This window comes from Mercurialis annua, linkage group LG8, assembly GCF_937616625.2.
Source record: "Mercurialis annua linkage group LG8, ddMerAnnu1.2, whole genome shotgun sequence".
NCBI lineage: Eukaryota > Viridiplantae > Streptophyta > Magnoliopsida > Malpighiales > Euphorbiaceae > Mercurialis > Mercurialis annua.
The window spans coordinates 10,845,276-10,873,060 of NC_065577.1; the positions used below are offsets into that span (position 1 = coordinate 10,845,276).

At 34.3% G+C, this 27,785-nt stretch overlaps 1 long non-coding RNA gene across 1 annotated transcript; it reads right to left on the reverse strand.

The window, feature by feature from the left end:
• Positions 1-21,275: 21,275 nt before the first annotated feature.
• Positions 21,276-22,661, reverse strand: LOC126662257 (uncharacterized). The gene is made up of 3 exons (XR_007635728.2): positions 22,510-22,661; positions 22,345-22,421; positions 21,276-21,436 (listed from the first exon to the last, which is right to left on the reverse strand). It is a non-coding gene; the product is annotated as an uncharacterized LOC126662257 (long non-coding RNA).
• Positions 22,662-27,785: the final 5,124 nt, after the last annotated feature.

Here is a 27,785-nt window from a genome sequence, read left to right on the forward strand (position 1 = left end):
TGTCGTCTGTATTTTGTGGTTGATTACATTTATTCCCTTTGGATTAATATTATATATGTACATAAATGGTTTGAGCAGGCAGTGTTTTATTTGCATGCTTTTTAAACAAATATACTATTAAACAAGGTGGTTTTTGTGTAACAAATTTTAAAACACAAGACAAATCAAAACTCATTTAAAATTGGGCTTTTTACCCAATATACTGAAAATTGGCCCAAGTTTACTTTTATACAGTCCAAAGCCAAAGTTTACATTTCATACCATCCAAAATTAAAATTGTAACCTAATTTCTTTGAATTCTTACTTTTCTACTGTTTCTTCTTTTTCTCTTGAATTTTGGCGGCTCCTTCTTCTTCTCCATGAGTCGAGCAGAGTTTCTCCACGTTCTTATTCCTTCGCTTCCGCCGTTCCGCTTCCGCCATTCCGCCTCCGCCGATCCGTTTTTGTTGTTCCATCTCCGTAGTTTCGCCTCCGTCGTTCCACCTTTGTCTCGCCACGCCATCTTTATTTTCTCTTTTTGATTTTAGATCTGAAATTTTTTGTTCTTTTTTTTTTCATTTTCAGATCTATAATTTGTTTATCTTTTACTGTTTATTCACCATTAAACATGTATACAGAGTATTTTTAAAGAATTTAATACTTATTTCATGATATGTAGAATAATTTTGTGATTTTATGTAATAAAATTCTGTTAACTCTTCATTTTTTTGTGTTTTGTTGTATTTCTGCGTTTTTTTATTCTGCAGAACGATTTGTAGATGATGATTGATTGCTGAATTACTGTTATGTTACAGTGTTGTTGATTTTATGTTGACTTTATGTTGATATTATGTTGATATCAACTATTCTTTTTATTTTAATATTGACAAACAAGATAATATTGTGTATGAAATAAATGCCTCCTGTAAGTTTGCGGAATAGATGTTTATTTGAAAAGCAGCAGGATGGAATGTGGAGTGCACATATTTGTTTGAATGATTGATCTCTTTGTGTTTTTTTCTCGATAAACGTTTTGAAATTCCCTACATAAACATATGTTATTGGTATTCAGCCATTTTTATATAACTTTCATTTTCTAGAGTATTATTTTATTAGAATGTACTAAATTCATTTCGGCATTTTTGAAATTTGGTTGGTTTTTTTGCTCCTTATATTAAGTTCTACGTACAAACTTTATTATAAAATCAATGTTGAATTTTATTAATGTACAATTATTTAAGCTATATTAATCAAAATCAACGCAAAATCAACTCGATGTCAACGTAAAATCAACCTAAAATTAACATGCACATATCCCTAAAATTAATTGAAGATCAACACAAAATCAACACAAAATCAACATGTGTATACTATTTGTCATTAAAATTAATCAAATATCAACTCAAAATCAACACAAAATCAATATAAAATCAACATGTGTACATTATTTATTGTTGACATTTTTGTCAGTTTTAATATCAACACAATATCAATATAATATCAACAACATTTAATAAACTGGATAGTATTAATTTTGTAAATCTTTTTTAACACTAATTTTTATTTTTAATATTTATTTACCTTTATTTTTGCTAATAATTAATCAAAATTTATTATTTATCATATATTTTATTTTTTATATATATATCAATATAAAATCAACATTAAATTAATCAAAGATTAATAAATTATTTTTCCAATCTAAAATACCAACACAAAATCAACATAATATAAACATAAATTCAAATTTGTAATATTATAATAATTCAAAATCATTATTTATATTTTTTACCAGTACCAAAATCTACACCATGTCAACACCATGTCAACACTATATCAACATAAGATCAACACTGTAACATTACAATAATTTAACATCATTATTGTCTTCTTCACCGATGCTAAACTCAACAAAATATCAACTGAAAATTAACACCATATCAACATTGTAATATTACAATAACGCAACATCATTATATGTCTTCTTCCCTGATGCTATCATATCATTATCTAGTCTCAATTTAATTTAATTTAATTTTTTAGTTTATTTCACAGACAATATTATCTTAGTTGTCAATGTAAAAATAAAAAAAAAATCAGTTGGTATCAACATAAAGTAAACATAAAATCAACAACATTGTAACATTACAATAATTCAGCAATCAATCATCATCAACAAATCTTTCTGCAGAATAAAAAAAACGCAGAAACACAAGAAAAATGCAGAAATAACAGAATTTTATTCCATAAAATCACAAAATTATTCTACATTACATGAAATGAGTATTAGATTCTTAAAGATAATCTTTATACATGTTTAATGGTGAAAACAACAGTAAAAATAAACAAATTATAGATCTGAAAATGAAAAAAAGAAGAATTAAAAACTTCAGATCTGAAATCAAAATGATAAAAGAAAGATGGTGGAACGGCGGAGGCAAAACGGTGCAGGCAAAACGACGGAGGCAAAACGGCAAAAATAGAACGGCGGAGGCGGATTGGTGCGAAGAACAAATCTGAAATTGTGTGAAAGGTTAATTGAAAGAGAAAGGAGAGAGAAATTTGAGGAGAGAGAAAATAATTGTAATTATGAAGATTTGTGTTATTAGGGTTCTATTTATATGGATGGTATAAAAGTAATAATTTTTTCCTTGCATGGTAGTTTTAAAATGTCAAATATGTGTTGGTATAAAAGTAAATCAAACATGAATGTTGGTTATTTGAGTAAGAAGCCCTTTAAAATTTAGATATTATAATTAAAGACGATGCCTTCTCTCCCTCCCCTAAATTCTAACCCTAACCCTAGCCAAATTCACGTTTCTTCATCTCTAAACCATGTTAGCAAGCTACCAAAACTGACCGGTACGTGCAAACCACAGATTCAGAGACTTCGCGGGTTTTTACTTCGACAATTTCCCAGATTCATGGAAATACAGTGATCAATGTGCGTTGGCTTAAGTGATGGCATGTTGTTGCAATTTGTTTATTAATGTTGTTAATTGATAAGTTCCTTGGTTTTCAAGTTTATATTGTTGTAAAGATATTCCGGATTTTATAGTTGGTTATACTTTGGTTTTGGGTCAGGTTAGACTTGTAAGATTTTATGTTCTAAGTTGAAAGTATTTCACTTGTATATTAATGATAGTTAACATACAGTATCTATAAACATATGCATATTATGAGAAGACTATAACCAACGTAACTTAGTCTAATACTAACAGTAAAAGATAATTGTTATCTTTATCTTAAGAAAAGATAAGCATTATCTTGTATTACAAGTAGAGGTTACGTGGAAGGATTATTCTCTGAACATCCCCCAACAAGCCCTTGGCTGAACACCAGAGGTAGTTGATCACGAAGCAAACGAAACCGATTGACTGACAAGGGCATGGTATATAAATCTGCAATTTGATCTGTAGTAGATAAAAAACGAACTTGCAGACAGCCGTTAGCCAGTTGTTCACGAACGGAATGGTAATCTAATTCAACATGCTTTGCTCTCGCATAAAATACCGGATTCGAGGATAAATAGATAGCACCGATGTTGTCACACCATAAGGTAGATGACTGAATAGAAATACAAAGATCTTGAAGCAAAGATTTTGTCCATAAAAATTCAGAAGTTGCATTTGCCGTAGCTTTATATTCACTCTCGGTGGATGAACGAGTTATCGTTGGTTGTTTCTTTGCCATCCATGAAATTAGAGAGGACCCCAAGAAAATACCATAACCACTGGTGGAACGTCTATCATTATTGTCCCCTCCCCAATCGCTATCAGAAGCTAATGGCAATTTTCCTAACCTACACACAGTACAAGTAGAAGAAGCAATAGATTTGCAAGAAGATGAATCATTATCATTTATGATTTTTGAAACAGTACATTTTTAGGGTGACCTAACCGAGCATGCCATTTATCAAAAGCTGCCATTTTGCTGAGATGAGCTTGTTTGGTGTCCGGTTGAAGAAGGTACATGTACAGCCTGTCCCTACTCTTATCGTGCAAGAGGATTGCCTTGCTCTCCTAGTCCTTAACAAGAAAATAAGATGGCCAAAACTCAAAGAAACAACGATTATCATTAGTAAACTGTTGGACATATAAAAGCGGTTTGGAAATATTTGGAACATGGAGAACATTGTGTAATGTTAACGGTGTTTTAGAGTGAAGAGAAGGGAAAAAGGCATTACCTGTGTTGGTGATGGATAGACTGTAAGGCCCCAATATTTAAGTCGTGCCACATGTCATGAATTCCGATAAATTAAAAGAAGAATTTAATTTAATTATATCGAGAATTTAAAATAATTTTTATTAAGTGGTTTTACGGGAAATTGCTAAAATCAACAAAATATCAACTGAAAATCAACACCATATCAACATTGTAATATTACAATAATGCAACATCATTATATGTCTTCTTCCCTGATGCTATCATATCATTATCTAGTCTCAATTTAATTTAATTTAATTTTTTTAGTTTATTTCACAGACAATATTATCTTAGTTGTCAATGTAAAAATAAAAAAAAAATCAGTTGATATCAACATAAAGTCAACATAAAATCAACAACATTGTAACATTACAATAATTCAGCAATCAATCATCATCAACAAATCTTTCTGCAGAATAAAAAAAACGCAGAAACACAAGAAAAATGCAGAAATAACAGAATTTTATTCCATAAAATCACAAAATTATTCTACATTACATGAAATGAGTATTAGATTCTTAAAGATAATCTTTATACATGTTTAATGGTGAAAACAACAGTAAAAATAAACAAATTATAGATCTGAAAATGAAAAAAAAAAGAATTAAAAACTTCAGATCTGAAATCAAAATGATAAAAGAAAGATGGTGGAACGGCGGAGGCAAAACGGTGCAGGCGAAACGACGGAGGCAAAACGGAAAAATAGAACGGCGGAGGCGGATTGGTGCGAAGAACAAATCTGAAATTGTGTGAAAGGTTAATTGAGAGAGAAAGGAGAGAGAAATTTGAGGAGACAGAAAATAATTGTAATTATTAAGATTTGTGTTATTAGGGTTCTATTTATATGGATGGTATAAAAGTAATAATTTTTCCCTTGCATGGTAGTTTTAAAATGTCAAATATGTGTTGGTATAAAAGTAAATCAAACATGAATGGTTGTTATTTGAGTAAGAAGCCCTTTAAAATTTAGATATTATAATTAAAGACGATGCCTTCTCTCCCTCCCCTAAATTCTAACCCTAACCCTAGCCAAATTCACGTTTCTTCATCTCTAAACCATGTTAGCAAGCTACCAAAACTGACCGGTACGTGCAAACCACAGATTCAGAGACTTCGCGGGTTTTTACTTCGACAATTTCCCAAATTCATGGAAATACAGTGATCAATGTGCGTTGGCTTAAGTGATGGCATGTTGTTGCAATTTGTTTATTAATGTTGTTAATTGATAAGTTCCTTGGTTTTCAAGTTTATATTGTTGTAAAGATATTCCGGATTTTATAGTTGGTTATACTTTGGTTTTGGGTCAGGTTAGACTTGTAAGATTTTATGTTCTAAGTTGAAAGTATTTCACTTGTATATTAATGATAGTTAACATACAGTATCTATAAACATATGCATATTATGAGAAGACTATAACCAACGTAACTTAGTCTAATACTAACAGTAAAAGATAATTGTTATCTTTATCTTAAGAAAAGATAAGCATTATCTTGTATTACAAGTAGAGGTTACGTGGAAGGATTATTCTCTGAACATCCCCCAACAAGCCCTTGGCTGAACACCAGAGGTAGTTGATCACGAAGCAAACGAAACCGATTGACTGACAAGGGCATGGTATATAAATCTGCAATTTGATCTGTAGTAGATAAAAAACGAACTTGCAGACAGCCGTTAGCCAGTTGTTCACGAACGGAATGGTAATCTAATTCAACATGCTTTGCTCTCGCATAAAATACCGGATTCGAGGATAAATAGATAGCACCGATGTTGTCACACCATAAGGTAGATGACTGAATAGAAATACAAAGATCTTGAAGCAAAGATTTTGTCCATAAAAATTCAGAAGTTGCATTTGCCGTAGCTTTATATTCACTCTCGGTGGATGAACGAGTTATCGTTGGTTGTTTCTTTGCCATCCATGAAATTAGAGAGGACCCCAAGAAAATACCATAACCACTGGTGGAACGTCTATCATTATTGTCCCCTCCCCAATCGCTATCAGAAGCTAATGGCAATTTTCCTAACCTACACGCAATACAAGTAGAAGAAGCAATAGATTTGCAAGAAGATGAATCATTATCATTTATGATTTTTGAAACAGTACATTTTTAGGGTGACCTAACCGAGCATGCCATTTATCAAAAGCTGCCGTTTTGCTGAGATGAGCTTGTTTGGTGTCCGGTTGAAGAAGGTACATGTACAGCCTGTCCCTACTCTTATCGTGCAAGAGGATTGCCTTGCTCTCCTAGTCCTTAACAAGAAAATAAGATGGCCAAAACTCAAAGAAACAACGATTATCATTAGTAAACTGTTGGACATATAAAAGCGGTTTGGAAATATTTGGAACATGGAGAACATTGTGTAATGTTAACGGTGTTTTAGAGTGAAGAGAAGGGAAAAAGGCATTACCTGTGTTGGTGATGGATAGACTGTAAGGCCCCAATATTTAAGTCGTGCCACATGTCATGAATTCCGATAAATTAAAAGAAGAATTTAATTTAATTATATCGAGAATTTAAAATAATTTTTATTAAGTGGTTTTACGGGAAATTGCTAAAATCAACAAAATATCAACTGAAAATCAACACCATATCAACATTGTAATATTACAATAATGCAACATCATTATATGTCTTCTTCCCTGATGCTATCATATCATTATCTAGTCTCAATTTAATTTAATTTAATTTTTTTAGTTTATTTCATAGACAATATTATCTTAGTTGTCAATGTAAAAATAAAAAAAAATCAGTTGATATCAACATAAAGTCAACATAAAATCAACAACATTGTAACATTACAATAATTCAGCAATCAATCATCATCAACAAATCTTTCTGCAGAATAAAAAAAACGCAGAAACACAAGAAAAATGCAGAAATAACAGAATTTTATTCCATAAAATCACAAAATTATTCTACATTACATGAAATGAGTATTAGATTCTTAAAGATAATCTTTATACATGTTTAATGGTGAAAACAACAGTAAAAATAAACAAATTATAGATCTGAAAATGAAAAAAAAAGAATTAAAAACTTCAGATCTGAAATCAAAATGATAAAAGAAAGATGGTGGAACGGCGGAGGCAAAACGGTGCAGGCGAAACGACGGAGGCAAAACGGAAAAAATAGAACGGCGGAGGCGGATTGGTGCGAAGAACAAATCTGAAATTGTGTGAAAGGTTAATTGAAAGAGAAAGGAGAGAGAAATTTGAGGAGAGAGAAAATAATTGTAATTATGAAGATTTGTGTTATTAGGGTTCTATTTATATGGATGGTATAAAAGTAATAATTTTTCCCTTGCATGGTAGTTTTAAAATGTCAAATATGTGTTGGTATAAAAGTAAATCAAACATGAATGTTGGTTATTTGAGTAAGAAGCCCTTTAAAATTTAGATATTATAATTAAAGACGATGCCTTCTCTCCCTCCCCTAAATTCTAACCCTAACCCTAGCCAAATTCACGTTTCTTCATCTCTAAACCATGTTAGCAAGCTACCAAAACTGACCGGTACGTGCAAACCACAGATTCAGAGACTTCGCGGGTTTTTACTTCGACAATTTCCCAGATTCATGGAAATACAGTGATCAATGTGCGTTGGCTTAAGTGATGGCATGTTGTTGCAATTTGTTTATTAATGTTGTTAATTGATAAGTTCCTTGGTTTTCAAGTTTATATTGTTGTAAAGATATTCCGGATTTTATAGTTGGTTATACTTTGGTTTTGGGTCAGGTTAGACTTGTAAGATTTTATGTTCTAAGTTGAAAGTATTTCACTTGTATATTAATGATAGTTAACATACAGTATCTATAAACATATGCATATTATGAGAAGACTATAACCAACGTAACTTAGTCTAATACTAACAGTAAAAGATAATTGTTATCTTTATCTTAAGAAAAGATAAGCATTATCTTGTATTACAAGTAGAGGTTACGTGGAAGGATTATTCTCTGAACATCCCCCAACAAGCCCTTGGCTGAACACCAGAGGTAGTTGATCACGAAGCAAACGAAACCGATTGACTGACAAGGGCATGGTATATAAATCTGCAATTTGATCTGTAGTAGATAAAAAACGAACTTGCAGACAGCCGTTAGCCAGTTGTTCACGAACGGAATGGTAATCTAATTCAACATGCTTTGCTCTCGCATAAAATACCGGATTCGAGGATAAATAGATAGCACCGATGTTGTCACACCATAAGGTAGATGACTGAATAGAAATACAAAGATCTTGAAGCAAAGATTTTGTCCATAAAAATTCAGAAGTTGCATTTGCCGTAGCTTTATATTCACTCTCGGTGGATGAACGAGTTATCGTTGGTTGTTTCTTTGCCATCCATGAAATTAGAGAGGACCCCAAGAAAATACCATAACCACTGGTGGAACGTCTATCATTATTGTCCCCTCCCCAATCGCTATCAGAAGCTAATGGCAATTTTCCTAACCTACACGCAGTACAAGTAGAAGAAGCAATAGATTTGCAAGAAGATGAATCATTATCATTTATGATTTTTGAAACAGTACATTTTTAGGGTGACCTAACCGAGCATGCCATTTATCAAAAGCTGCCGTTTTGCTGAGATGAGCTTGTTTGGTGTCCGGTTGAAGAAGGTACATGTACAGCCCGTCCCTACTCTTATCGTGCAAGAGGATTGCCTTGCTCTCCTAGTCCTTAACAAGAAAATAAGATGGCCAAAACTCAAAGAAACAACGATTATCATTAGTAAACTGTTGGACATATAAAAGCGGTTTGGAAATATTTGGAACATGGAGAACATTGTGTAATGTTAACGGTGTTTTAGAGTGAAGAGAAGGGAAAAAGGCAGTACCTGTGTTGGTGATGGATAGAGTGTAAGGCCCCAATATTTAAGTCGTGCCACATGTCATGAATTCCGATAAATTAAAAGAAGAATTTAATTTAATTATATCGAGAATTTAAAGTAATTTTTATTAAGTGGTTTTACGGGAATTAAATAAATAACTTTGAAAATTAATATAAAATAAATTATAAATTCCGTAATGGAGATTATTTTGCCAAAGTCCGCGAAATAGTATTTGTGATAAAAGTCTCGAGTCGATCGGAGACCTTTTAAAATTGGACGCGGATAGATTTTGGACTAAATTGTAACTTTTAAAAAGTTTCAAGGACCAAAGTGCAATTTAGCTGATATATATATATATATATAAGAAACCTTCATCAGTAAGATGAAGGAATCATCCAGAGCTCCCATTTCTTTTCCTTTCTTAACAATCATTACGTTTCCGTTGCTCGATTTCGTTTTTCGTTTGTTTCTAACGTTTTATAGCTCGAATCGATCGTATTTCAGTGGCGAATCACAATAAGCTTGACGTTTCGCTTTTTTAACGGATAAATCTTACGATATATCGAGTTAAAGTTTTAGGCCACGAAACGATTATAGGATTGAATTATAGCGTTTTGAGCCTAGATTATGCGTTATAATTGTGCTAGGAGCGTTTTTATGTCACTAGCACGTCGGAAAGCTCCGGAAAACGGATTCCGAGGGTCGTGCACGAGGTGCACGAACGTGCACCAGCCGGAGGTGCACACACGTGCACCAGAGTGCACGTGAAACGTTAGCCCGACTGTTCTGTTTTGATACCCCGTTCGTATTCGCCTATCGAGATTTGAAATCGATTGATTATCGATTGATTGAATCGTTAACCTAACAAGGTTAAACGAGAATTGTTTTAGAAATGATATTCGATCTGAAAACGAGTTATATACCGTTTATCGGGATCCACGTGAAAGCACGACGGTTAATAAGTTTCATATGTCGTGTCTAGAGTCAATCTTAGAATAGGTTTCTGATGTGAGTCAAATGTTTTGAAATTGATTTAGATCTGGCGAGGCAAAAAGCAGCTAGACCAGGCACTCGAGAAGCTTGACGTTTCTGAGCACTGAAGTATTTTGGATAAGCGTTTTCTGTGAGTTTATATAATTTACTTTTAAAGTATTTACATAAGCAAATATTGTATATTGCTTTACATTTGAATTGAATGCTTTCGATGCAATGTTTTTATATGAAATACGTATATGGTTGGTTTAAAACCAGTATTGATCCGATGGAACGTGCTACCTATTGGGCGACAATAAGACTGTGTGATCACCAGTTTTAATTTGATATAGCTGTAAACTTGATTATGAATATGAATTTCGAAGTTGGACAATGAATTCGTATGAGCGAGACCTCGGTTGCAGTGTAACCTGAGCCCCGTATCTAGTGAGTTGGACTCATACTTTAGGATTAAGAATTTGGTCGCGATCAACGTGGTAGAGTGTGAACACTCCCGGGTCGGACCATTTGGATCAATTTGATTTTATTATATATGATTGATACGTTCGAAGATTAGGGTTTCAATCAGATCTTGTACTTAACTGCATATGGTTTGAATGCTAGTGCATTGTTTTACGTTTTATTGGAGTACTTATTAGTAAATGTATGAACTCACTCAGTATATTCCCATATACAGACCCCTCACAAATTTCCTTTCAGGTGAAAGACGTTTTTCAAGCAACGGACTTCTATCTTTGATCCAGAAGTTTGTATTTTTTAAAGTATGTAAAGAAACAGTACTTTACTCTCAGAGCTGCAATAGATAGATGTTTGTATGTCAGTTTGTGTTCAATGGTTAATTTTTTGTATATATAACTGTAACATTTTAAAGTTAATAATGTTTTACGCTTGCTGCGTTATAATGATTGTGATTGCCAGAGGATATGTATACCTGGCATGTTCTTAGCATGACACGTGTATGAAAACTTCATGCATGATGTTTGATATTTGCAAAAAATTGTTTTACGTTTTTAGGCTTGCTACGGGTTTCAGAGCAACCACTCCCATTCCCTAGCGCCGGTCTCGGTCCATGAGATTGGGTCGTGACATAGAGCCTGACCATTACCAACTTTAATATGTTCATTACCAGTGTAGGCTTGTGAGTTAAACAGCGTTTGCGCATCCGGCGTCATATGATGAGTGGCTCCGGTATTAGGAAACCATCCTGTATATTGTGGTACAGGAGCAGGTGGATAAAACTAAGGAGCATAGGCAGCCATCGTATACGGTAGAGAAGGTGGTTGCCAAGTGGTGTTTGTCATTTGAGGAGGCATCTGGCATGCAATATTGGCTTGTGGACTGTACCGGTTGTTATTATTGTTGCGAGGAGCATAGCGTTTTTCTGCATCGGTCTGCAGTGTGGTTACTGAACCCGCAAATTTGACATTTGTGTTTGTTAGAATAGTTGTTCTGGGCAGGACGGTATGTCTGGTACGAGGCCGATGGAGGTGGAGCACGTTGTTCGGAAGAAGCATGTCGGTACGCAAGATTTGCGAGAGGAAGTTCCTGTTGGACTTTTTGCAGAATTTCATGGGACACCAGCTGACTGTATAATTAAGGAAAAGTCACTGGTTCAGCCTGAAGATTTAAGCTGGAGATGATCGGATTGAATTCCATTCCGACATTGCGATAGATAATCGTATTGAATTCAGCAGCAGAGATGGGTCGTCCGGCTGCAGTAAGCTCATCAGTGAGAGCTTTGGCACGATGTAGGTACCGTGATGCAGGCAGATCATTCTTCTTGAACTCTTGAAGTTCGATATAAATTTGTAATTGTCGGTTCTGAGATACAGAACCAAATGCACTTTCAAGTGCTTTCCATGCAGAAAAAGAGGATTGGGAACCAATTACATATGAATATACCTGCTCAGATAGAGAAGAAAGAATCCATGATAAAAGAAGTTGGTCTTTTTGAAACCAAATTTCATAAGCAGGGTTGGGGATTAAATCGTTTGGGTTAACAGCGGAAGGGATGGTGGTTGGTGGCGGATCAGTGCCGTCAACAATGGAGGTCATCTTTTGATAGTTTAGAAGGGGAAGTAACTGAGTTCTCCAAGCAAGGTAATTTCGAAAGGTTAGCTTGATAGCAAAGGTGTAATTTGTAGTGGATTTAGCAGCAGTGGGATAATTGGTAGCTGGAATAAGTTGAGATGCCATTAAATAATTTTAAAGCTTTGATACCATGTAAGGTTTTATGTTCTGAGTTGAAAGTATTTCACTTGTATATTAATGATAGTTAACATACAATATATATACACATACAGTTTGCATATTATGAGAAGACTATAACATACGTAACTTAGTCTAATGCTAGCACTAAAAGATAATTGTTATCTTTATCTTAAGAAAAGATAAGCATTATCTTGTATTACAAGTAGAGGTTACGTGGAAGGATTATTCTCTGAACAAGACTTTGGTTGGCCGGCACGTGAGAAGAAATTGAACATAGAGATGACTCAGTTGACTCACTATTTTGGAATCGTTCTATTTTGAGATTATGTTGATTTGGGTTTTACCCTCTCCGGTTTATGTTTTAAAAGACATGAACTTGTTGGCCTTTATCCAATTCAATATCTCCTTGATTTTGATAATGACAATCAACACAAAGTGTTCTAACCTTTTTATTAAGTGTGTAGAGACATTATAGAACACTTGGAATGATTATAGCACCCCTCTAGCAAAAAGTCAAGTTTTGGAATTTTAGACTTCCAGACAAAGTTGGCGAGTGCCAACTTTTGTTCACGGGTGCGAACTATAGTTAGCGACCGCTAACTTTAATTCGCGAGTGCCAACTTTTCCAGACAGCAAAACTCACTGGGATGTCTCGCGGGTGCCAACCTTTGTAATGGAAGGAGCGAACCGACTCGCGAAGTATAGATGACAACAAGACAAGAATAACAGTCATATCTTGTACCAATAAAGAGATGACACCTAAGCAAAAAGAGCCGTTGGGCCATTTCCAAAATCATAGTTGGCGACCGCGAACTATAGTTGGCGACCGTGAACTATAGTTGGCGACCGCGAACTATAGTTGGCGACCGCGAACTCATCATCATTTCACTTTATTGGGAATGCTGTTTTTGTTGCTCCTTGGGTCACACAAAAGGAGTAACGGGAAGATTGTTTTGAGGGCTATAAATATCATACCTCTATGTATATATGAAGGTTATCAACTTAAGCATTCAAGCCCTCAAAACAAAATTCAACTACTTGTGTGAAAAACCTTTCAAAACTAGTTGGTTGTGAGTTAGCCCGTGAAACTCAATTGTTGTAGTTTGTTTGGTTTCTAGATTTGCCTTAGTGAAAATCTAGAGTTTTTGTTGGTTTTGTTAGTTTTGCCCTTTGTGAAAAACTAAGCATTTGTATTGGTTTGGATTTAGCCTTGGAAAACCTAAGTTGGGAGTGAACTTGTAAAAACTCCAAGTTTAGTGGAAACCTCTAGTTTGAGGGAAGTGGATGTAGGTGAATGTGTTAATCACCGAACCACTATAAAATCTTGTGTCTACTTCTCTACCCTTCTCAAAATATAGTTTCCAATCGTTTTAATCTGCAATAATTTTAATTAGCAACTATTCAACCCTCCCCCCCCCCCCCCCTTCTAGTTGAACCCTTGGGTTACAGAACTCAATTTGACTTGACTTATTTTGAAATTGGATTTCAAAAAGACATTTGATAATATCTCTTGAGATTTTATTCTTAATATGATGGCTAGAATGAATTTCGACTCCACTTGGCTTGGTTGGATTAGAGCTATTTTTGATTCTTCTCAGCTTTTTGTTCTTATCATGGCAGTCCAACAAACAATTTTTTAATGGACAAAGGTGTGAGACATGGCGATCCTCTTTAACCTATGTTGTTTGTTTCAGCAGTGGAAAGTCTAAAGGCCGTGATCTCCAAAGCTATTCAGAGTCATATTGAGGGTTACTCTGATCCTGTTTCGATCCTGCAATTTGCGGATGATACTTTAATTTTAATCCCGCAAGATTTTGATATGCTGAGAAATCTGCTGAGAGTTCTGAGATGCTTTGAATTGGTTTCTAGATTGTCAATTAACTATCTGAAGAGCTCAATTATGGGAATTAACGTGGATGATGCCGCTTTAAATCATGCCTCAAGTGTTCTTAAATGCTCGGTAGATCATTTTCCCATCACTTACCTAAGACTTCCTTTATCCATTAGACCGGTTAAAGCTGCTCTCTAGAGGCCGGCTGTGGCTAAGTTTTTGGACCATTTAGCCCTTTGGAAAGGCAATATTTTATCTCCGACAGGTAGATTGATTTTGTAAGTCTGTTTTGCATAGTCTTCCTGTGTATTACATGGGTTCTTTCTATATTCCTCAATCGGTTATTACGTCTCTTAATCGATATATGAGGAATTTTTTGTGGTGTGGGAATCCGGATGGCAGGGGTATTAATAAAGTTGCATGGACCTTCGGTGTGTCTTCCTCTAGAAAAAGGGGGGCTGAATTTGGTTCCTTTGAGATTGAAAAATCAAAGTCTTCTATGCAAGTGGTTGTGGAAGCTTAGAACCGATAGTAACTCGCTTTGGTTTTTCGTGGTAATTAATAATTGCTCTCTTGCTTTTTGGCGTGACTTGAATTCATGTAATGTTAATCTCCTATCCCATCTATGGAAATCATTTCATAAAGCTTGTGTTTCGAATTCTTTGATTTGGAAGTTTTTTAATGATCAAATAAAAGTTAATGTGGGCTGTTGATTCGAAACCGCAAGTGACGGTATCACGCAAGTAATATAATCTGGAAGTACGGATATCGATTCCACAGAGACAATGGACTTAACGACTAATTTAAAAAATTCTTTGACCGGTTAGCTGCGAAAATAGTTTGAGAGTTTGTGACCAAATTAAACAAATAAAAGAAACCAATTGATAAATAAACTTTAAGTAATTAAAGTCACTAAATTTAAAAGATTTAAAAGCTAGTATTTGGAAATAATAAGAGTAAAAGGCTCAAGGGTTGATAATTCCGAATAAGAATATAAAATCATGAACAATGAATATCTTGGTGATTATCTAGAATCGAACTATTCTAAAACATCGAATCCCGCTCTCTCGAGGCTCAAAGACCGATAAAATTACAATTCAATTGCATTGTCAAATTATAGTTCAGGCTAGTTTAAAGCACCTATAGCTCTCTCTCGAGTTACTATAGATAAAAATAAGCAAATAACCAATTAACAAGAAAATTACTCACTCTTGTGTTATAATGAACCTAGTGAAATGATTAAATGATATTTATTAAGAAAACCCTTAGGAACGCGTATTTTTTAACTCACTCTCATGTTATTAATTCATACGTTGTCGATTAACTGATCTATTTTAACTATGCTCTTTCGAGTCAGAATTAAAACATAGGGCAATGAATGAATTGATCAAATACATTCAAGCATGAAGAATATCAATCAACACCAAATTTTAACAACTATTAATTAATCGATAATTAACTCGCTCTCGCGTTATTAAAAACCAATTAACCAACTGAATTGAAATTATGAAGCAAACTCAAGATTACTTAAATTCCAACCCACTCTCGTGGCGTTGTCCTTTAAGTTTCCGGTTACTAGATCTATTCAAATAACAATTTCTCAATTAGTTAATTAAACGTGCATCATGATCAATCTCTCAATTTAATTCAAGCATTAAGTTCAATAATCGAAACACGATAAATCACCAATTTAACAGAGTCAATCAATTATATAAATAAACGTTCATATCAATCCTCGAACGAAAGGTTTAGTTACCCATTGTTAATGGATTATAACAATGGATAAGTTACACCTTGAGTACATAAGAGATATAAGATAAAAAAATAATCTATACTAAAAGAATGTTTTTGATATCTAAGTCTAAGTCTATACTAAGTAATGTCTATTTTCTCTACACAAATGGGGTCTCTTTATAGAGTCACTTGGAGTGAAGTTCAAGCCAAAGATATCATCCTTCCATATAAAACTTGAGAGATGATCAAGTTGGGAATATCTTCTTTCCTTTGAAGAAGGAGTAATGATCAAATCCTTCCATAATCGTCTTGAGTGGACCAATCTTGACTTATCTTGTTTCCAAAAGAGCATAGCTTCTTCCCTTAATGAGCTTCTAACTTATTGTCAAAGCTTATTTCTTTGTGTGCAAGTCAAGAAGGATCACTCTCTTAAGTGTGAATGAAATTTATGTTGATTATGGAAAGTCTGAAGAGATCACTTCAGAAATTCCAAGCCTTCTGATTTCCTTCTTCTAACCGGTTCGCTTTGACTCGAACCGGTTGGGTTGGGTTTACCTTTGGTTTCCTGAATTCTTCTGGCTTTAACTATTTGATTCTATTTCAATCATAAATACCCCAAAAATGATAAGTATTTATATTTTTCATAAAAACTACAAAACAAGAAAAACTAATTATATAATTTGTTATTTTACGCACAAAGTGCTACAAACTATTGAATAAATGCTATGAAAAATATGTAAAATAATAGCTTATCATGGGTCATGGAAATGGGATTAACTTTTGGTGGGATTCTTGGACGGGGTTGGGTCCTTTGGCAGTTCTGTTCCATTGCTTTTCAATCTCTCAAGGACTAAAGATATCACATTGAGTTCTCAGCTTGGTGTAGGAGTAGTAACTGATCCGACTTTCTTGTGGAATCGGAGGCTCAGGTCTAATGAGCAAGAGCTGTTCTCAGCTCTAAAGGCAGAAACTGCCGAGTTTTTTTGTTCTCCAAGCCGGCAGAATTTGTTCATTTGGAGGAGCAGAGATGATAATTTTCGGTGTAGGGATATTTCAGCTCACTTTCAAGATACTATATCAGTGAATGATAGTTCTTTACAAGGTAACATCTTATTTCCAACTTTTTGGAAATAGCATTTTCCTCACAAGATTTAAATTCTTCACTTGGCTTATTATTAGAGATAGAATATCTTCTAATGCTTCCTTGGTGTCTAGAGGTATTTTGAATCCGGAGTTGGTTGGTTGCTTGTTGTGAAATTGTGAGGAAACAAGTATGCATATAGCTTGTCATTGCACGTTCGCTTGGAAATTTGGGTCCTTGTTATTGGAAAAATATGACATTTTGTGGGTTTCGCCTCCTATTATTGTTCAGTTTTTCAGTCTTTAGTCTTCTTTTACTCGTACTCGATTCAAAGAGCTATGGCGCCTTATTTGGCTTTTTTGTATTTAGGAGCTTTGAAAGTTGCGGAATAACTGAGTTTTCAATGGTGTTGAGAGTTCTCCAGACATTTTGGCTTACTTGTGTGTTTGCAAGGCGATTCAATTCTATAGCTCTCTACACCCTTAATTTTCTTATTGTGGTAATGATGTATTTAGATGTTTGGATACTTTTGTAATTCCTTTTTTATTGTCCCGGGTTTGGAATTTTTGCCTTCCACTTCTTGTCATTGAGCATAATAAATCATCATTTATCCAAGAAAAACTTATCAAAACTCAAAAGTTTGGTGCGATAATCTTATCTTGTGTGACAAGATATAGTTTTCCGTAGATATTTTTGCTTTCGTTTGTGCTAGTTTTAGAAGATATATATATGGACAAACGTTAAGAGAGCAAAAGTTTGGTGCGATAATCTTGTCTTGTGTAACAAGATATAGTTTTCCATAGTTGTTTTTGCTTTCGTTTGTGCTCGTTTTAAAATATATATATATATATATGGAAGTTCATTTTCGTGAGCGTTGTGGAGTTGTCATTGAATGAGGATTGAGCGGTATGCAAGTGATTAAAACTAGGGAAGGCAATGGGGCGGGAATTTCCCGTTTTCTATGGGGATCAGCCTCTAATAAGACGGGAAATTCCCACCAATTACTCCCATGGGTACGGAGATGGAAGAAGATTATTTTCCATCCACGAGAATAAGGATAGGATGGGAAGTATAGTCCCCACACTATGGGGATTGCCATTGGGGATCCAACTTATATTTACATTATTTTATATTATATTTTAATTTTTTAGCATATACTTTTAAATAATTTAATTTAAATTTTTTATTAGTGTATTTTTAATTATACTTTAATAGCATAAAAGGTAATACTCTTTTCTATAATAATATTTTTAAAAATTATTTCATTAAAATAAAAAATATTATTTATATAATTATATTAAATTATACGGAGAATGGGGGTCTCCATAGAGATGGAAAATCCATAGGGGTAAGACGGAGATAGTTTCATCCCCGTCAAATAAATGGGGATGGGGGTTCCCCATAGAGGCGGGAACAGAAATGTGTATGGCTTCTCCATTTCCACCCCGCCCTATTGTCATCCCTAACTAAATTCACTTGTAGCAAACGATACTCAGACTATTTGAGGTCTAGCTAATCCATAAGGACGGACCCTTAAAGTTATTTATTTCAGTAAAAAAAAAGCCATCCGTAAATTGAAGTACCCAAACCTCCCCCGGCCCTATCTTGTTCCACTAGTGATTTAATTCAATTTTTGTTTATGTAATCTTTTCTGCTGATTTAAGTGTTTCAAAACTATCAAATTATATCAATTAACTAATGATAATTAAGAAATATTTTTGATAAAATATCAAAAATTAAAGGTAACTAGCATTTTAGGTAGGCTAAATTTATTTTGAGATCCCTAAACTATATATTTTTGGTTCATTCGATCCCTTAACTTCTATTTGACTTCTTCGGGTCCTTAAACTTTTATTTTTTGGTTCATCAGATCCTTCAACTTTTATTTGCCTTTCTCAAATCCCTAATTGTTTATTTTTTGATTCATTGGGTCCTTAAATTGATCTTCGTTTAAGGACCTAATGAACCAAAAAACAAAAATTTAAGGACCTGAGAAAGTCAAATAGAAGTTGAGAGACCTGATGAACCAAAAAATGAAAGTTTAAAAATTTGAGAAAGCCAAATAAAAGTTGGAGGACTTAATGAACCAAAAAAATAAAAATTTAAGGACCTTAAAATGGATTTTGCCTTTTGGGTATCACATAGTTGAGGAGAATTTCATCAAATTTCTTATTACATCTCAAAAAAAATTTGTTCTCTCCCGAGACACAAACATATGTTTAATTAATTAATCTGTATATTATATTGTTTTGCAACTGAATAAACACATGATTTAAACACTTTTATCACATGTTTAAATGGTTAAATTGGATGGATTAAATATTAAAACATTAAAGTTTACACATAAATTATGTGATAATAATATCCAAACTTGTATCTCTGACTGATGCAGTTACTAGTATTCTATGATGAAATACAGTCACTGTCTGAATTTTTTTAAAAAAAATATCTCGATCTCATTAGGTGATGACTCCTAATCTTCACACTAATTCACAAAAGTAGTAGTCGTCTCAACTTATCAATAATAACAGTGTTGTGATTGCTAAAATTTTAAATGCGCGTCTCAGACCGCCGATAGTGAAGGTTAAAAGTGAAAAAATAATAACAAAAATAAGGTGGGAGTTCATCAATTCTTTTTATATTTACAATTTTTTCTATTATACTCTCTACAGATTATATTCTACTGGTTGAAGTAAACTTCCTTATGGATTAGCTTGTGAAAGAGTGGATTAGAGGTTTTAGCGTGGAATTATTGATTTCTATTTCTAGCATTTTTAAAATTCAATTTTTATAAGAAATGTTTTATATAGTGACATTTGAGCGATGGCCTTATCTCAAAACCTAGAGAGAGAAAATTCTTCTTAGAGAGAGAAACTAATTTTTCATCATTTTCGAGTACAGAAAATGGTGATTTACGGCCTTTAGCCGGAAATCATCGTCTCTTATGTTACGACCCAAATTTATGAGTCGCAACCGGCGCTAGGGAATGGGAGTGATAGCTCCAAATCCCGTAGCAAGCCTAAAAACCTGTGTAAATTTTTCGCAATCAAAACATATTTCATACATTAAAATACATGTGACCCCATTTACAAATAATATCAGAGTTAAAACGCGTTATACAATAGTATAGTTAACAAATTCTAGACTACTGCGGACTGCTAGAATGAAAACATTCTTTTTCTTCTTGTACAAATCACTTCCGAGAATTAGAATTTCGGAAGATTAATTCTTCAAATCATATCATGCTACCCCTGAAAAATGGGAGGAGCAACGGGGTCAGTATAAAACTGAGTGAGTTCACCAAAATACACGCAATATCACATAAAGGTTAAAACCGTCAAAAACCATTTTATATATAGAAAATAATCTTTTGAAATCATATTGTGTATCTTATTTACTTTCCTTCATAATTCTTTGTTTATTTCATAAACTTATAGTTTATAAGTATTTGTCGTCCTTGATTTCTTATTATGATATTGATATTTTTCTTTCTCGTTTTGTTGCATTAGTTTTCAACCGAATCTTAAATCTAAGTTTATATTATCATGATTCTAAGTCGAACTAAATAATTGGCAAGTCTCTTGTGACTTGATCCTTATGGTTGGGTGCCGAGATAGTTCAACCGAGTTACCCATAACCATATGGTACAGTCCCGAAATAATTCAACCGAGTTATTTGTACCATTTCTCAATCCCAGACGATCGATAGGAGTCCCGAGATAATTCAACCGAGTTACTCCTTAGACACGAGTCCCGAGATAGTTCAACCGAGTTACCTTCGTGTCTGCATTCGGACTCTGCACCCTGCAGGTCTTTTAAACTTAACTGTCGATTCATATAATTTCTATTGACATTTAATAGGAGTGTTTGTTCACATTGTGTCTCGATCTTGTTTCGTATTGATTTTCGATGTATCGCACTTACTTTTTATTGCGTATGAGTTCCGAGAATTATCATCGAGAATGGATAAGATACAGGTCCCGGAATAATTCTACCGAGTTCCACCTTGTATCTCAGTTCTTATTATTGAATATGTCAGAGTTCACTTTTCTTATCTCATGTATTTATCATTTCGATGATTTATGTTGGGTTTTCTTGATCCTTTATGGACCATGACATGCACATTACAATCTACAAGCATACATCTATAACACACGCACGTATGGGTATTCATTATAATTAAAAGTACGTATAGGAACATACAATGTATCTTTATAAATATATGAATAATAGTACATATAGGCATGTACTATATTTTTCTTATTTGTATTTGGTTCGATTTATGTCATTTTACTTTACCCATCCCCGGTGCCTTAACATTTATGTGATTGTAAAAATAACACATTACGATAAAACATCATTTTCAAAGCATACATACATATTCATTTTAAAAGCAAACATCTCAAATATATAAATATTCATATAGCTTTTCGTATTAAAATACGTAGTTTTATGAATATTAACGAGTAATTTAAAGTGTACTCACCACTTGCTATCCAAATTCTTCAAATAAACATGAAGACATCTCGATCCGTTCCCCTCGAGCCTTGTCGATAGTCGCTTCGTCGAGTCTACGCAAATTCGATAACGCTACGAATTAATAACAAATCTAATTACGATTACGCATCTAAAACTAGTTCGATCAACCTACTTCGGTCATTAAAAACGCTTATCTAAAATAGGTTGAACCCTGAACGAAATCAACATTCTTAAAGTTTAGAACGCCGCCTACAACTTTCATTTAGGTCTCAGACCATGAATTGCACCCGAAGGTATCGAAAACAAGCTCGGAAGTTATTTCCTTGGAGCTGTTTACAAGTGCAGGGCAGATTGCACAACATAATTTTCTGCCTTTTATGAGCTGTTTAGAGGTAGAATTAGAGAAAACTTAAAACTAGATAATTATAGTTAACATTTCAAAGTTTCCGTACCAACAAACGGAACTTGATTTGGACCTATACAGCCCGAGATATTGCCTTTGCAATATCGCTGTTTTTCCAGGACAGTTTTACGCAATTTCTTTAACTAGTTTGCGTAACTTTTAATCGTAATCTTATTATGCAACGATACCTAAAATCCATCAAAACCATCCTTTTACAACATCACAACTCAGACACCGTCAACAAACATACACATACCAATCCATGACTTAAACCTTAACAAAACATCAAGACTTGAATTCATACACATAGCCAACTATTCATGTATTATTTTTGCATCAACTCTAACTCAATCATTCTTGCTTCAAACTCAATCTACATTCAGCTATATAACTTCAATTGAACACTCATAACTTATCAATTAAATCTCATAGCATCAACTAGATTAGGGGCCGAAACACTTAGCCCATTCATATGTCAAAATTCAATCAAGAATTTTAGCAATTCTACATAAATCATATAGTCAATTCATCAAACACCTAACCTTCACACAATTGTCAACATAGACTAACCATCATCAATTTCAGAAAATACCTCACCTTGGATGTTGTCCCTATGCCGAAGCTTCAAGGCTTAAATTCACCATCAACAATCTTCCATGAAAGCTTATAAACTCCTATGAACATCAATTACACCAAAACCCTTAATTAACTCTAAAACCGAAATAAAACTTAGAAACCCTAACCTCAAGTTGTGATTTTTACCTTGAATAATAGGGCTAGATCAGTAGCTCTCCTTCTCCTCGTTCCGTGGCCGCAAGAATCATCCAATTCCGTAGAGAAACGAGGAAGTTATGGAGGATTGAAATCTTTGCATATGTTGATCATCAAAGGAAAAAGGAGAACGAATTTGAGAGTCAAAATGTGTTGATTCTGATCTTAAATCAAATTAAATGGGTATATATTTATGGCAAAGGTCTCATTTAGTCCCTCACTTTGCCACCTCCTCAACTTTCACTTTATAACTTTTATTTCGACCAATGTAGTCCATTGATCGCTTAATCATTCGATTCTCGATAAATTCCGTATTATTTATTTCCCAAATAAATAACATTAGTCTCATATCTTATAATATCACTTTCCAATAATTTATTTTGGCAATTTTAGCCAAAAACGCTCAAATTTCCATTTTGAGCTAACTTGCACTTTTTCTCACTTTTTCGTCCAATTTTTATATTAATGACTATCGATAACCACTTTATCGATATTATTTTCTTATCTTGAGAAAATAGAGTAAAAAACAACTTCCTCCGGAAGTTTGTGGTTAAAAGTCCACTTTAGTCCTTAAAGTGGCTAATTTTCACTTTAACCCTTATTCTTAACTAATCGTCAAACTATCTTCTAAAACGATTTCGTATACTTACGAAACTTGACGATCATTTATTAATAATATTTCACGGACCTTGACGTGAATATTATTAACTCTGGAACTTATTTTATTTTATTCCCTTTTTATCTCGATTAAATCCAATTTATCGCATAATAATTTTCCATTTAAATTATTATTCTACGATAATTCCAATAGACCCGCTTCAGTCTAAGTCCTTATTATCCAATCCTAATCCGATATTCTCGTTCTTAATCTTTACGATTATGCCTCGTGGCACTACACGTAATACCTCAAAAATTTAGGTTATTACATCTTAACTCCTTTTTTTCGTTGATATTTTTGTCTTTTGAATAAATTGCTCTATTTTGGTGGAGATTTGTGTGTTTTATTCAATTTGTAGTTTGTTTGTGTGTATACTTGGATTGTTCAAAAAAATTCAGCGCTTGTTTCAAACTTCAGATTCAAATTCTTGAAGATTCAAGATTTTTTTTTTTGGTAGAAAGCAACCAAAAGCTCATTTAATTGAAATTAAACAAGAAAGAACAAGCGAAAAAGGCCCACCCTGTTACAAAAATCAGGGAGGCAAGACAGATTGGAGAAGAAAACTCTGATACAAAAGCCTCAGAGATCTCCCCAATCAAAGACAACTGAAACCAAAAATTCCCTGTTATAAAAGCCTCAGGGAAAGAAACAGCAGCAAAACAGAAAAGCAAAGAAATAGAAGAAAACTAGTCTGATTGTCCCTGTTGCAAAAGCCTCAGGGACAAGACAGACAAACACTAAGCAGAGCTATAAAAGTTGACTGATAATTCCATTGAACTCCGAATTGTGACAAGCTTCATCAATTCCGGCCAACAAAGTGTTTCTGATATCTCTGATAATATTGTCAGTAGTTGTACTCTTCTGCATGAAGATTTTTTGGTTTCTGGCTTTCCAAAGATAATAGACAGTGGAGGCAAGAATGATTCTTCTAACTGTTGCAAGAGTGCTTTCCCCGTGGCTTTTCTACTGAACCAACTAACCAGTCTCCTCTAGCATCTCAGATTTTTGGGACCATTGCAGCTATTCAGAACTTTTTGCCAAACATTCTTAGCAATAGAGCATTCAAAAATGCAGTGCGCAATAGTTTCAGTAGCGGACAGGCAAATGTCACAAGTATCCACATCAATCACTCCCCATTTTTTCATTTTGTCTTTGGTTCTAAGCTTGCCCATAATGGCTAGCCACAGAATGAAGTTGAACCTAGGAATGGACTTCTTTCCCCAGACCACTCTATACCAGGTAACAGTAGGGTACTGGTTCCTAATAATTTTCCAGGTGTCACTAATCGAGAATCTATTGTTTTTGACCACTTCCCAAGCAATCTTGTCTTCAGTATTGCAATTAACTTTATAGTTTTCTCTAATGAATTTCCAGGCTGATTCTGTTTCTTCATCAATAGGGTTAGGAAGAATCCATCTATTCTTCCACAGGTCATCAATTTTAGTATTCCTGGGGATGTCAGCTTCCTTCATCTTCACCCTAGGGAAATTTTCAAGGATAGAACAACCTTGAAGCCAAGGATCATTCCAGAAGTCAATCTTTTTACCATCACCCAAACTATACTTCACAACTCTTTTGATGTCTTTTCTGCTTTTTAAAAGACCTCTCCACATACAGCTAGTAGAATTGTTGTATTTAAGACCCCAGAAACTGCTATTCTTGATCTTGATTGCTTCTTATCCAGTCAGCCCATATGGAAGTAGGATTGCTGATGACATGCCAGATATGTTTGGTAATAGCAGCTTTATTCCAAACATTGATGTTTTTTAGACTGAGACCTCCTTCACTCTTCAGTTTACTAATAGTGTCCCAAGAGATCATGGCCTTAGTTTTCCCCTCAATGGTACCATTCCATAAGAACTTAGAACAAATTTTCTGGATGTCTTCAGTGATTTTCTTGGGGATTAGCATTATAGAATCCCAGAAGATATGCATACTCATCAGAACAGACTGAATGAGTTGAAGCCTGCCCGCATAAGACAAAAACTTGCAAGTCCATGCATTAATTCTATTAGTGATTTTCTGCACAATAGTACTACAATCTTCCTTAGACAAGTTAGTAGAGGTAAGAGGTAAGCCTAAGTATCTGAGGGGAAGCTTACCCTCACTGAAACCGAGCTTACTACAGATTCTGGACTTGATGATTTCACTAACATTTCTAAAGAAAATCTGACTTTTATTAGTATTAATGTGAAGCCCAGAAGTATGTTTGAAAATATCAAGTTTATCCATCAAGAAATCAACAGACTCAGTGTTCCCATGACAAAAAAGGAGCAGATCATCTGCAAACATCAGATGGTTGATTCTAAGACTCTTGCACCCATGGTGGAATTGAAAGGAACTAGAAGTATTTCTAAGGGATCTAGACAGGCCTTCCATGCAAATAACAAATATAAGGGGAGAGATGGGGTCTCCTTGGCGTAACCCTTTGTTGGCTTTAAAATAATCACCATAGGTACCACTCCACTGAATATGGAAACTGGCAGTTTTAATACAATTCATAATCAATTTTATGATGATGTCAGGGAAATTTAAACAGATTAAAACTTCTTCAACATAGTCCCAACCAATAGAATCATAGGCTTTCCTTAAATCGACCTTAAGAAGACACCTAGGATTGCCAGAATTCCTATGGTAATTGTTCACAAGCTAATGAGCCAACATAATATTATGAGCTATGGATCTATTTGGAATGAAAGCTGACTGATTAGGGGCTATGATTCTACTAAGAATGGGGTTAAGTCTAGTAGTTAAGACTTTCAACACAATCTTATAGAGAACATTACAACAAGCTATGGGTCTAAAATCACCTAAGTTGTCAGCATTAGAGGACTTAGGAATTATAGAAATAACCGTAGTATTAATTTGTTTAAGAATCATACCAGACCTGAAGACTTCCTGAACTGCCATAATAATGTCTTTCTTGATGATATCCCAAGAGGTTTTGTAGAAGTGACTGTTAAAACCATCTGGCCTTGCTGCCCTGTCAGACCCTATGGAGAACACAACATCCTTCACCTCCTTCTCAATCACGTTTTTCATAAGAAAATCCCCATCAGCATCAGAAAGGATAGGGCCCTGTCTCAGCTCATCTCTATCAATGTGAGTTCTGTTGCTGTTACTATTGAATAAATCTTTATAGAATATGTTGATTTCAGCAAGAATATCCTCTTTAGAACTAATAGTGCTACCATCATTTAGCTTCAAGACAGCAATATTATTGTTGATTCTTCTTTGCTTTACTGAGTTATGAAAGAATTTTGTATTAGAATCTCCAAGCTTCAGCCACTGGACTCTGGATTTCTGCTTGTAAAAGCTTTCTTCACAATTCAGCAAATACTTAAGATGAATTACCATAGCCCTTTCTTCCTCAAGCAGACTGTTATTTAAAGGATCAAGCTGAAGATTTCTCTAAATTCCATCCACTAGCTCCCTCATATCAGTAACTCTTTTGGAAATGTCAGAATAAGCACTTTTGTTCAACTTCCCAAGCCTGTAGCTGACTGCTTTTAGCTTTTGAAACACTTTGTACATAGTGTAACCATTATACTCCTTATCCCATTCTTCAGCAACAATTTTCATGTATTCTGGATGACCAGTCCAAAAATTGAAAAATTTGAACCTCCTTCTATAAGTCTGCTTATCTTTCTTGATGTAAGTGATTAAGGGGTTGTGGTCTGATATCCCACTTGGGAAAGCTTCAAAATAGGCATTACCATAGTTATCAAAAAATTCTCCATTGATGAAAGCTCTGTCCAACCTCCTCCAAATTCTGTTAGAGTCTAACTGGTTATTAGTCCAAGTGTAAAGACATCCTGTACTTCTTAATTCAGTTAGGCCTGAGAAATTCACACAGTCTTGGAGTTCAGTAGCATGACTGCTATCAAGGCTATTACCACCTTTTCTATCATTGTTGTTGAGCACAACATTAAAATCTCCCTGAACAATCCAGGGGATATCAATTCTATTAGATAACTCATTAATCTTATCCCAAAGTCTCTGCCTGTCATTAACCTGGTTAGCACCATAAACAGCTGTCCATAGCATTGTCTGACTCTCATGAATAACTTTGCACTGCATTAGTTGATCATTGCAATCGATGATATTAACCTGAACTTTACTCTCATCATACATAATCCAAATTTTACCCAAATCAGAAAAATTATAATTCTCCAACAATTTCCAGCCAATGAGCTTTAAATTGTTCCACACCTTGTCTTTATTACAGTGCCTGACTCTAGTTTCCAAGATACTGGCAACAACAATCTTATTATTAACAAACATTCTTCTGACTTCTGCTTGTTTCAGAGGCTCATTAAGGCCTCTGATGTTTCAGCTTAAGATATTCATAGTTTCCCTCTATTATCCAAAGGTTTAATAAGCCTTTTGGAAGGATCCCTTTCAATAGCTTCTCTTAAAACAGTAGGGGTTTTGAAAGTAATACCTCCAGTTCTTTGAACAACTCCATCATCTAGAATGTTTTTAGCTGCTGACTTCTTCTTCCTGTTGGTGACAACCTGAAAACCATCATCACTAGGAGTTGTGTTGTGTTTTCATCTGTTTTTTGTTTCTCCCTAACAACACTGGTGCTATCCTACTGGACTTCATT